The following is a 13396-nucleotide window of genomic DNA, read 5'->3' on the forward strand; positions in this document are numbered from 1 at the left end:
CTTAACAACAAGAAAAGAGCCCGACAGTTGAAAGAAAAAGATAAGGCAGATGGCATAAAAGATAAGACTATAGCTGTATGCTCTTTGGATCTACGGAAGCAACTACCCTGTCCTAAGTCAGAAAACTCAGTCCTTTACCACAGAAATAAATTAAATATTTTCAATTTTACCATCTTCAACATGGTCGAGAGAGTTGCCCAGATAACACAAAACATGTAATACAGCTGTATTACATGCATTATACATGGTGTATAGCTGATGTATACATCTGTAATACAGCTGTATTACACGTGTAAAAGTAGCTCAAAAGTCCTGCCATACTGCTGTAATACATGTGTATTACAGCTGTATTTTTCTGGGAAATACAGCTGTAATACACGTGTATTACAGCTGTATATGTACATATACAGCTAATATACATGTGTATTACAGCTGTATATGTACATATACACGTGTATTACAGCTGTATATGTACATATACACGTGTATTACAGCTGTACATGTACATATGCACATGTATGTAGCTGTATATCCTATGTATGGATACATCTAAATTATGTTTCTTGCTCAATAGTATTCATTAGCTGACCTCATTATCTTAAACATGCTGATTCCTCTAATATTACCTGCTCTGGGAATTAATAGAAGAATTTTCTCTGACTTATAAATGCAGTCAATGGAAAAATTACTAATCTGACTAAACCTTACTTATGCTCTGTATTTCTAATTTCACTTGATCACACATCATCTTACCATAGCTACTCTTAAGCAGCAGCTGTACTAGTTCAAATGCAGAGGACCTCAATCTTCTTTGATAAAACGTGATGGCCCTCAAAACCTGAAGATCGAACATCATTGAGAATATAAAATGGACAGCCAGAAACAATAAATTTTACAGAGTAGTAAAAAATGAAGACCATATAGGATACCAGAGAGGAATAAAATGGATTGGACAAACCCTGAGTGCATGAAGAGCAAGATTGAAGGGAAAATGGAACAGTTCTCAATGGAAAACATTTTATGAAGTTCACGGATAAAAGAAAGGGAAGTACATAGGATGAGTTATCAAGCAGTAAGGACTAGCACAGGGAAGAGTGGAGGTTAGGACAATGAAGTAGTCAATCCTAGCAATTCCTGACCAATGACAAAGTGAATGTCATGCTGGGAATCCTGAATTCCATGAGAAAGGAATGCATCCAATAACCATTTGTAATGCAAATTAAGAATATAGTGAAGACAAAAAATTCCTTCATTTGAAATTATCATTTAATGCACAATATGTACATCATTAAATATAACAGGAACTATACAAATTCTTTCATATAAAATTATCATTTAATGCACAATGTATGCATTATTAAATATCACACAAATTGTGCATATTCTGTCATTCGAAAATTTTCAATTAATTTAAAGTTCATTATATACTGAAGTAGGTACATCATAAGAGTCTTGGCTTCCGGGCATTCCTCCGCATTGAGTTGTCCCTAGGTGACGAGAGTTTCTCCAGCCATCCCGCTGGCATCTTCAGGTCAGAAGTAGCAATGCATAAAATTGGGAACCTGCATTCGCAGCAACAACATGCAAGTGATCATGCAAATCAAATTTATTAATGTATACCAATGGTAAACATAACTAATCACTAGAATATAGGATCAATGCAAAATGAAATGGCAGAAAATCCCCCTACAAGGAAGGATAAACACCATAAATGGATTTAGGAGTACAAAATCCTAGGTTTATCACAACATGTCGCTAAGAAATGCCTTAAGAAGTTTTAATTGCACATGAAATCTCCAAAATATCATTACAACCATAATATTTTCACACAACACCACATCAGGTCTTGAATAAGTTATATCTAACCATTAACAATAAGCTTCCACTCTTCACAATCACTATTTACATGGCATTTATAAAAGCACACTTAAACACATGGGCTTAATAAAAGGAAATCCAGAAGTAAAACAATAAGTCCTAGAAAAATGTATATGAAAAATATACACTGACAATAACGTTTTGAAATTGAAATGATGTACGAAGAAATAATGAAAAACTCCTAGTTTTCCAAAGCCATATTTTTTTAATGACTCTAAATTTTAAGGCATGAATGGCGCCGTCCTCTTTGATAATCACTGAAACCATTTTTTAAAAAAACCTAATTAACTGTAAAATTTCAAATCTTACAATTAGTTACTAAGCTCGAATACGTACCACAAGTAATTATTCGGCCAAAGATGTTGAAATTTCAAGTACACAGGAGCAGACAGCAGCATCAGCCCTGGGCCACGACAAAATTTCGGTGTTGATGTATTTTTCAGTTTTAACCAGCCGAAGGAATGTAATCCTATTAATACAAAACTGGAATAAAAAAATTCGGAATGAATCAAGGAAAAGATTCGTCGCAAAAGCGACTCGTCGAGATTTTAATTGCATCTTAAAATTTAGCATTGATACTACTTCGAAATATGATAGTCAATCTTCTCATGTACAACACACAAATGAAGCAATGAAAAGCGAAGTTTCATCCATTAATATGTATCGGGATATGCAGATTCTAGTCAAAAAACGTAATTGCCTTTATTTGTAGTAAATGACCGTAAGATTACTTCATACCGGCATTGACACAAACAAATATTTTTATTGAATACAAAAGTAGCATCATTAAAAAGTTATTGTTACACTTTCTGGTACTTAGTAAACACTACCACAATCACCTCAGCAACCCAGACTAAATATTGCATTTTAATCACAAAATTTCACACATTCCATTGATGAATAGAAAACAAAGAAGCATTAAAACACTCGTCAAGAACCTCGCCGGATTATCTGAACCGGAATACATTTTTTTTAAATTACTACTTGTGCATAGTTCAAACCAAATGATTGAAATACGTGGATCAACACTATTTAAAATTTAAGGTAATTGTATTCAAGGAACCATTATGAGGCCTATTACGAACGGCTTACCGCATGCGGTGAGATACCGCCTGCGGTATCATACCGCCCCGAAACGCGTTTACCGCCCCCGAGCGATTACGAGTGGCCACCGGTCGGTATCATACCACGGCTTAGGGGTCGGTATGATACCACGGCCAGCTACCCCGGTGGTGAGATACCGACCCCCTAATGGCGGACGTCTGTTTACATTTTTCGGGTCGAGCTGGCGTTTTTAAAACAAAAAATCCGACGATAGAAACTCGGAAGCTATCATATTTTGTGTTATTTATAATATTAATGTCTGAGTAAGCGTATAAAATATGAAACTGGAGCCGACTGGAGCAGTTGAACAAAAAATTTATAATACCCATGTAACAACGTTGTAGCCGTCTTGAGCCACGGCCGTAGGAGATGGATACGTTGATTGTAAGTTGACCCTCATTCATTTATTTAATTAGAACAATTTGGATGTTTTTTAATTTCCGCTGTGTTTTTATATGCAAAAACATCTTCCATTTCTTCATAGGTGCCGGAAAATTCGTCGTTAAGGACTGCCTGTGCTTGTATTGTATGGTGAATACAGCTGTTGCTCGCTGCTTGGAGATTTCTACGAACATCTTTTGTGGCAAAATATTTTTTTTTCAACGTGACAACTTCTTGTATTGCAAGGTGAATACTACTTTTGCTCGCTGCTTGGAGATTTCTACGAACATCTTCTGTGCCAAAGTAGTGTCATTTTCAACGTTATAACTGCTTGAATTGTGAGGTGAATGTAACTTTTGCTCGCTGCTTGGAGATTTCTACGAACATCTTTTGTTTCAAAATAGTGTTATTTTCAATGTGACAACTACCGTTAATCACAGTACCAGTGGTTGTAATGCACAAAGTTTGACGAGGTTGACAAACATCTGCCAAGAGCTGTAGTTATCACTGTTCCATTGTGGTTGGTTTTTAAACAGTGGTTTACGCTATCGAGAAGTGTCTGATAGTAATGTAAAGATTGTCAGTGGCGTTTATACCTTCGTCATTCACCGCAGAGATAACATTTCACGATCAAGCTATCAAGTTAAAAGCCATGTGTGAAATTTGTTTATACTAGTATATCAATTTCGTACCAAGGAGTTGTAGTGAGAAAAGTCACCTGTGCCAGTTGCGTAGGATAATGTGAGGCTTAAAATCAGTGATTAAATAGTTGTTTTCATCATAGCGAGCTCTTGATTGTAATGTTTACGTGATGAATATAAGAATGGTATTGACTTCCAGTTTTTGATGATCGTATTTGCCTATTTACCATTATTTACAATGGTGTGAGCTTGTATCGATTGTGGATTTTACCTGAAATATTGAAATAAGTTGTAGCCTGTGTGTGTGATTGCCGCGGAACCGATTCGCGATCTCACTTATTTATTGTGGGCAGACTGTTTTGCTGTGGTTGTGTACCCGTGATTAAACCAAAGAAATGGTGAAACTCTGTCACATTATATTGAAATAAAATTTTATTGTAACCAGAAGTGAATATCTTGTGTTTTTTAATTCTCCATTGCTTTTCATAGATAACAGCCAAAAAGTTATTTTTCATTATTTTTAAAAGTGCCTTTCTTGTTCTCTGAATTTGCATTAGGTTTCCAAACCCCGTTACTAACACGAAAGGAATGCAGAGCAACAGATATTTTGTCATTTCACAGATGTTGAGTGTCATATTGTCTGTGATTAAGGGTCTCCAGCAAAGTATTCGTGGTGGATTTTCATATATTTTTTAAGAATGGACATTTCGGTCAAAGCTCTAATGGAATTGGTGGTTCACCTTGCCCGTTGGCCCTAAAAGTGTTTCTATCGTAATTTTTCGATGGTCTGCAATGCAATTTGTCACGACCTGCGTCTGCTCATACGTGATTTTTTGATGATATCTTCCGCAAGTCACTGCTAATTATTGTTTTATTCAACTTTTATCCTATAAGTAAGAATTGAGGAGCAAAATTCGTTCATTTGTCAAACTTTTAAGGTGAATTAACGAAGGACACATCCGTATTAATCCATAAATACCACTAATTGTCTTTATCGACTGCCAACAACTCTTGCCGAAATATTCGTCTGCTAGGAACAGTTGCCGCGGAATTGGAACACCGCACGCCCTTGCCATTGGCTACACCATTTTCGGGCTGGAGGAACTCAGAATTTTTCATACAAACGTCACTTCCGCCGCATCGCTCCTTACCGACCCCCTGACATGTTTTCTCCGCCCGGCGGTGACTTTCCGACCGTCCCACTCGTAATCGCAAGGGGCGGTATGATACCGTATACCGAACGAAAACTCCGCCCGGCGGTAGCGTACCGCCCGCTCGTTCGTAATAGGCCCCTATGTGTAGAAAAACTTACCTCACGCAAGCGGGAAGACGTTGTCGGGTGCCACTTGTCCCTTCGGCATATTTGAAGCCATTTCGCTCTTCTCAGCATTTTGAGGGAAAATAAAATTTTTAAACACGTCCTTCGTGCTAATGGAGTAATTAGGAGCCGAGCTACAACATATTGTGCCGTATTTCTTCTACAATTAACGGAAAATCTTGCCGAGCAACAGCCGGCCACATTAACTTTCACAACGCAAACAACGAGTGCGGAGAAAAAAAAGAGGACTCTGTCTAATAATATGGCGATTGAGCGCAGGAGGCCAGCATAGTACGTTAAGCATATTAATTAACAACAAAACATTACCATCAGCGTTCATATTGGGTTCCAAAAAGGGTACCGGCATTATAAATACAATTATAGATCGAAAATAAATCCTATCATGAAATGATTATTACCTGAATATTTGTTCAAGAATATTAGAGTCGATGATGACTTCATACTCGTGTTAATTCAGCTGTATTTGTACATATGTAAAAATACACATGTAATACAACTGTAATACAGCTGTATAAACACATATGTATAATTGGTGTATACGTACAGCTGTATTACATATGTATATTATTTCCACATGTAGAAATACACGAAAAATACATGTGTAATACAGCTGTAAAGATACATATGTATAACTGATGTATTCTTACAGCTGTATTACATGTGTATCATTTCCACATGTAAAAATACGCGAGTAATACATGTGTAATACAGCTGTATAGATACATATGTATAACTGGTGTATTCTTACAGCTGTATTACAGAAGTGTGTGTTATCTGGGTTGGTGACTGCTATTTATGGCATGAAGGTATTGGCAAAAAGGGCTCAAACGAGATTTCAAGTTCTCTCCTAAATTTTTTGGAGTGCCTAGTCAAGAAAGGATACAGAGATATCAGACTTTGGTCTGATAACTGTGCAGGCCAAAATAAAAATCGTTTTTTATTTGCCATGTACGAGTATGTTGCTATAAAATACTCAATAAAAATTACCCACAGGTATTTGGAGCCTGGCCATACGCAAATGGAAGTTGACTCTATTCATGCTCGAATAGAAAAAGAAACAGAAAAAATGGAAATATTTGACTTCAATGGCTGGGTTGAGGCTATTGAAGAGGCAAAACAGGCATTTCCAAAGTACAGAGTGAAACAGATGGATAAGAACTGCATCTTTACTTTCAAATCTCTTGTCTCAAAACAAAATTGGGACGTTGACACCAACAAAGTTCGCATTCAATGGAAGAAAGTGAAGGAAGTTACTGTCATTGGTAATGAAGGTAACCTTGTAAAGATCAAGTATGATTTTGACAGTGACCAATATGTGACATTGTGCCCTAATAAAAAGGGTCATCCAATCAACCTTAAATCTTATGTACCCCCTGTTGCCTATGAATCAAACATTCCATTGTCACAGAACACGGTCAAGGATCTTACATGGTTATGTGATAACTTGCATGTTCCTGTTCACAAACAGGCATTCATAAGGAGTGTGTTGGCCCATGTAAATCCTGTAACAGAAGACAGCATATCGGATATGGAATTTGACTCAGATGAAGAACTCTGCCTTGGTAATCTAGAAGAGGTAAAGGACAACAGCGACCGACAACTAGGCAAGGGAGTTGTAAACGACAATGGGGATCTGTCTGATTAAATTGATTAGCCTGTGGGCACTCGTATTTCATTAAAATTTACCTATTTGAAATTGAGGTGCAGGAAGAAATAAATTACTTGCTAATTTTTCTCTGAACTAATTCATTAGAGCTCAATCAGTCTCAACACTGCCACATCATTTTAAAGGGATCAAATTTCATTTTATTTAATCCTCTTTATTAATCCTCTTAATTAATCTCACCTCCTCTTCCTATTTGTGAACAAGAACTAGCAAATGAGCACTTACCAAGTCAAATCCTTGGTCTTACTGTCTGCAGGTACAATGTGTGATTCTAAGGTTTTAAGACTGACTGCATACTCAATGAAAGCTACTTTCCTTACCCTCAGGCATTGACTGTCAACCTGTTTCAAGTCAAAATCCCAATCCTGCATTTTAAAGTGATTTGATTCAATATATGCACTTTTTGTTCATTTGCTTCTTTCTTTTCTTTGACTAAGCCTCTTTTCCCTGAAAGTGGCATGTAGGTCCGGCACTTTGATTCTGTATCCCTCTTGTAGAGCCAAAGTATAAATCAAAGAAAAAGTGATTACACTCAGGTGTCCAAGTAAATAAAAATCCCACTAGGCACCTGGCTTGAACTTAAAAATGCTTCTTTCAAATGACAAACGTGCGAGAAAGCAAACGATTCTCACTTGTAATAAGATCTATACATACATCATTAAATAGTAGACCTATGGAATAAAAGAAATTGATGCAGCAAAATGCATTCGAAATTTTTACTTGGTAATGCATAAATCCATCTCATTGTCAGATAAATTTGTTGATTATTACACACACAATAATATGTTATACCATTAAAAAAGGAGAGATTAATGCGTACTAACTAAGCATTTGTATGTTTGAGATGGAGTTATTCTTGTACAAACGGCCGTGTATTCATTGTTGATATATATATTGCATTTTTTTTGCACAACTTTCTTTAGGATACGAACTTTCATTGGTGTATGCGTGATAAGTATGGAAAAGCACGTATTTAGAAACGTCAGTATTCTATACATTTATACCCAAAAAGCAATAAATACACTCAATGTCAGAGTAGAATCGAAAAATTTTGCAATGTTGAATAGAATTGTAAAGAAAATAATGTTAAGTTAACGCGTGATTAATACACATTTACTACGCAACATATACCTAAGTGAGAGAAATTAGTAACACCTGCTTGCAACTCCTATTATATTATATTTTAGGAAACATAACAACCTGCCTCGCCAATTTACATTTTTCAAATATTGACAGCGTAGACATAGGTAATATAGTTTGCTAAAGGGTTATATATATAAAAAACAAAGCAAAATTAACCTAAATTGTTGCACATATTTATTGCTGATCACATCACAAGTAGCACTACTACGCACGCAACATTTCACTGTATATGACACAAACTGTCTTTTTGAAACTTGTAATCAGAGTATTCCGAATCAACTGATTCAATGGAGAACTTTGCCCACAAACAGTATAAATTAGAAAAGTGCCCACAAACACCATATATTAATTTAAAACACTATAATGTAACACTAATGAAACATGATAATCAGTTTTCCAATCACTCTGCACAAACTAAAAGGCTTTGCACTCGATGGAGTTAGAAAGGATTCTTCACATATCACTTCCCACTCGTCACTTACGATTTAGAATCAGTTAACGTTATTTCACATTATCATTACGAAGACAGTGAAATGAATAAGCTGAAACAGATTGCTAAACGGTTATTGTAACATCAACAGACTTCGAATTACACTATCCTGCGGTAATGAAAAAACAACAGCGCAACGAAATGCGTGAAATGTAAATTATGTATACACTGGCGAAAGTGGGCGAAAGCTCACAATGAATAATTGGCAATAGGCGCAACACGTAATAAAATCAAACAGAGCTTAGAACCGAACAAACGAATGAAAATTTATATGCGTTCGATGTATCCCTAAAGTACAACTAGCTCAAATACGAAACATGTCCCCATCGCAATAGTTAGATACCTCGAAATGTATACGGTTGATGAACCAGCATGGAAGAAATTAATGATTTCGTCGAAGATGTTACATTCACAACTCACTTCACTCTTTACTTCATCGTCTATATGCAATCAATTCACTTAGGGGTACATTAATGGCACAAATTGTGTTCACTTACACTAGAGGCACAATGAAAGTTCACTGCACCCCAGCTAGCACACTCTCCGACGTTTATGTAAACGTCCAAGGCAACGAAGCGGCAACAGTTTATCCTTTGACGTTGCGCCGTGGATGATAGCAACATGACGGCAACGCGTTGCCGTGAAGTTGCTCAGTTTGGACGGCTGCTTCATATCCTATTTTATGTGAATTCATTCGCTCTAATTGACGATCTGCTGTAAATAAAATGTTAAACGACTTACGCAATTAACTTTGCATAATGTGTTTTATGGGATAAGTGGTATTTATTCGACGATTTTGTGGGTTTATTAATTAATATGTCTCCAAGTCACTCGGTGGCGATGGAAAAAGATTGAGATATTATAATATAAATGTCTCTCAAGGTTGATGGGTCTCTGGATATTCGTTATCATCGAAGTGATATTACTTAAATACGATTGATAATTCGATGTTGTACCATTACGATTCCTTCCTTATGTGAAATTTAAGACTCAATCATATCGTCTGCTCACGACCGAGGCCATCCGAGACCATCATGCGCACAACGCGAAATGCACTTCGGGAAGAATGGAAGAATCCGTTATCCGCCGACACCGTGAACACCATCATGGCATCTTACAATTAGTAAATTTATTGATGTTGTGAATTCGTGCTTTAAGTTCGTCGCGATGCTTTTCTTCTTTTTGAGTAGTCGAAGGACGGTTATGGTTCACTAAACCTTTAAATAGCTTTTTTCAATAACTTTCATTTTCACATAAATTGTTCAATAACTTCATCCATCAAACTTAACGTGGTTTCAGCTTCTCCATTTTCACTTTTCATTTAATTTCATCTTCATATCCGATCATCATATCCACCCGTCGTACTTTAGCCGTATTGTATTCGCAATTTTCACTGACGTGAATTTTCGTTTGTAATTTTCGCTAGCGTAAGTTTTCGCGAGTGATTTCAACTCCTGTTAAATCGTGATCATAGTGAGAATCAGTGTTCGGTGGTTATAAGAAGTTTTTTTGACTTTGGGAAGGGCAGTGCAAGTTAGAAGCCTCTTCGAGGGTATTCCACCATGACTCTAGGTCTATGAAAGGTAAGTCTAGACACAGTTTACTGTCGTTCATTGTGAAATTCGTTAACAGTACACTTATGTTTTCATTACCATTGCATTAGTTCTGTTGTGTTTCTGTTATATGGATTGATGGATGTCTGGTGAGTGCTCTTACTGCGCGTTTGTTGGTCCACAATGGAACACTTCAGTTTTCTTTCCGTGGAGTGCAGTATTTACTGCATGTTGGTGAGAAGTCACCCCCTGTCCAACACCCTTGAAATTTCGAGTTTAGGAACAAAATTTAGTGGAATTGCTGTGAGATTTTTCCTCAGTTACTGGAGTATACAATCATTTAGTGCATCATTCTTAACTAGCCATTATTTACAATAATTAACTTTGCTTTCAATGGAATTTTATGATATCATGTATTTTAGTAACTGAAGAGTGACTCCTCATAGTCATGTTTTTTTCCCACTTTTTTCAGGATGCCTTGGCTTGTGGTAATAGTTCTTCCACATGAAAAATGTACTGGCCTCACAGTGCAGGCTGTTACATAGTCATGGGTGAAATTGGAGGCAGATAAGGTTGTTGAATATTACCCCAATGAGAGCTATTACTGGTCTTCAGTGTCACAGGTCATAAAATGACTCTCAACTCAGTGAGGAATGGGATATCTTGGGCGTGAAGTTCTGCATGCACCATTTGGTGAGTTAGGGACAATATTTGTGAATATTGGTTTAGTTAAAAATTAGGATTAACATTTTCGACTTGCAAGAGCAGGGTGCTGTTTAAATGTATTCATAGGGGTTGTTTCATGGTATGTGTGAGAGCACTGACTTGGATGTACATGTTACTATAGTTTGCTAAGCCAAGTATTAATTTTTTTATTTTAGTTAAATTTGACATTGAGTGCATGCTTTGACATGTGTGGCAAATGGTGACATTGTAATATAATTATCTTCCAGAGACTGTTGTGGCAGCCATTGCTATTGAACAGAGATGGCTACTTGTGAAGATTCAGATGTGGAGGCATTTTTTTATTGCTGAAATTTAAAAAGACTGGGAAAGGAAAAGGACAAAAAAGAATTGAAAGTATCCAAATATAAGTAATTCTTCATTAATGGAGACTGATGATGATAGCATACTGAAACCACCATCACCAGGTAAATATTTGCACTTAATAATTTGCTCTTTTGAGTGCTTTAGCATGTGCACATATAAATGTAAAGCTTATCTATTCTGTTTTCTGTTGCATGAAAGTCTCCTAAGAAGGGAAGGTTGCACTTAAAGATTCATCAAACAATGTTGGAGTAAAGGAGCCTGAAACTTCTCTATAGAATTTCAGTGTGTTTCTGAAGAATCAGTGAAGTCCAATTGTTAGAACCTGGTGCACCCAATGAGTTCAGGGATAGGGATGAAGATTTCTTGGGATTTGCACCAAGTAAGGCTCTCCATATCTCCTCCCAACGTTTCCACAAGCAACTCACCCATCGTCTTTGGGGATTCAGGAATCCAAGGTTGGATTCCCAAATCGTGTGATTTCTGAATCCCTGAAGACAATGGGTGAGTTGCTTGTCGAAACGTTTGAAGGAAAATGGAAGACCTTACCCGGTGCAACTCCTGAGAATTTTAACTGTTATTGTTTGCTGGGAAAGAGCCTGAAAGAAGAGTATTTAGTTGGTATTTCACTTAAATTGTCAACTGTTTGACTTCATAGCCACCTTAGTATTGATATGCTCATGGTACTGTTTATAGATTATCACTTTGAGTCATGAAACTTAAGTTATGGTGCCATCATTACCTCCTTGTTGATATTTAATTTTATGATAACAAAGTTAATTACACTGGGATGTACTGAGAAATTTAAACATTTTATACCAATATGTTCAATGGTACTAAGCAATTACCATAGATAATTAATTGTCTGGTCATCTCATTTTTCAGATTTGTTTCATGAAGGAAAGATCTTCGAACATCATATTTAAGTGTAGTCAGAACTATCAAAGGGGGACTGGACTTTAAAAAACTGTCAACGACATGTGTTCTACCCTAATATAGAATGAGTTGGCTGTTTCTCTCTTTGAAGGGCCACTCAGAAAATATGATTGCCTTTGAAGTGCATTTTAGCTCCATTATAAATGTCATATTTGGTGAGTATTTTGTAATCATTGGTGCTTTTGATTCACTCTTCCCATATCTTGGAATATAGTTGAATGAAAAAAGCTTTAGTAAATAGAAATGCTTTTAAGTGTGTCAGAGTAACATCTAATTCAATTATAATTACTTTGCAGAGAATGTAAAAGCCAAAAATGAGCCTGATTTGATACAATCAGCATGAAAACAAGCATCAGGGAATGATTCCAGGCCTCAAAATACAGAACAAAGAAAGGGAATAAGAAACGAGAAAGTGTTCTGAAAGGCAGCTGGAAGGGGATCTCGAAGAAGCATTATTCTTCCAATTTGCCTATCTCAGAACCTGCTAGTGTGGAAGGGCAGTTTGGCTTGTTATCTCATTACATGATTGTGGGATAAGGTGAGGTCAGCATATGATCACTGTTATGACAGGCACAGCCAGATATGCCATTAATACTCCTGGATCTTTGTCTCACAAGGGGAGAGTAGGAATGTTTCTTTGCCTTCTTAAATGCCATATTTTTTTATGATTTTCAGAATGCCAAATGCTGGTAGGAATAGGTCCAAGTTTGGTTCAATAGCCTTTCATATAGTTGAAATAAATTAATTTTAGTTCGTTTTTTTTCCATTGAACCTAACTTAAATACTACAGAATGCCCTACCCTTAAACAGCTCAATTGGTGAAGTGGCGAAGGTTAATCTTATTCCATATATGGAGGCATAAAATGCTGTAGCAATGCTAGGGTGCGCTTGTTGCAGTGATCTGCTTCCTTATTGTCAGATAACATAGCAAGTTCATATTATGGCATTCATAATCACGCTTGCTATGGCAGTGAACAAGTGAATATGTAAATTAGATGAAGAATTCTTTAAGAATAACATTACCTAATTACCATGTGCTGATGTTCACTGTCACCACAAGCATGAATGTGAATGTCCTAGTATAAAATCGCTGTGTTCCATGGCAATTAGGAAGTTGATCACTAAAAGGAGAGGCCACAATAAAATGTGCACACCAGGGTTGCTATTGCATTTCATGCCTCTATGTTCGGAATAAGAATTCAATATATTGTGTCAGAT

At 36.5% G+C, this 13396-nt stretch overlaps 2 protein-coding genes and 1 long non-coding RNA gene across 5 annotated transcripts in view; 2 read left to right on the forward strand and 1 right to left on the reverse strand.

Annotated features, from left to right (window-relative positions):
• LOC124161599 overlaps window positions 1-13396 on the forward strand; it is a 132984-nt gene that overhangs the window by 59489 nt on the left and 60099 nt on the right. The gene's annotated exons all lie outside the window — the stretch shown is intronic.
• Window positions 1-13396, forward strand: part of LOC124161598 — a 516681-nt gene that overhangs the window by 57075 nt on the left and 446210 nt on the right. The window lies entirely within an intron of this gene.
• LOC124161606 lies at window positions 1390-5358 on the reverse strand. Of its 2 annotated transcripts, none has more exons than XR_006865389.1 (3): window positions 5317-5358; window positions 2215-2347; window positions 1390-1562 (listed from the first exon to the last, which is right to left on the reverse strand). It is a non-coding gene; the product is annotated as an uncharacterized LOC124161606 (long non-coding RNA). The 2 variants fall into 2 exon arrangements; XR_006865388.1 differs by having other exon boundaries at window positions 2215-2361.

Source organism: Ischnura elegans, chromosome 6 (assembly GCF_921293095.1).
Source record: "Ischnura elegans chromosome 6, ioIscEleg1.1, whole genome shotgun sequence".
NCBI classification, from domain to species: domain Eukaryota; kingdom Metazoa; phylum Arthropoda; class Insecta; order Odonata; family Coenagrionidae; genus Ischnura; species Ischnura elegans.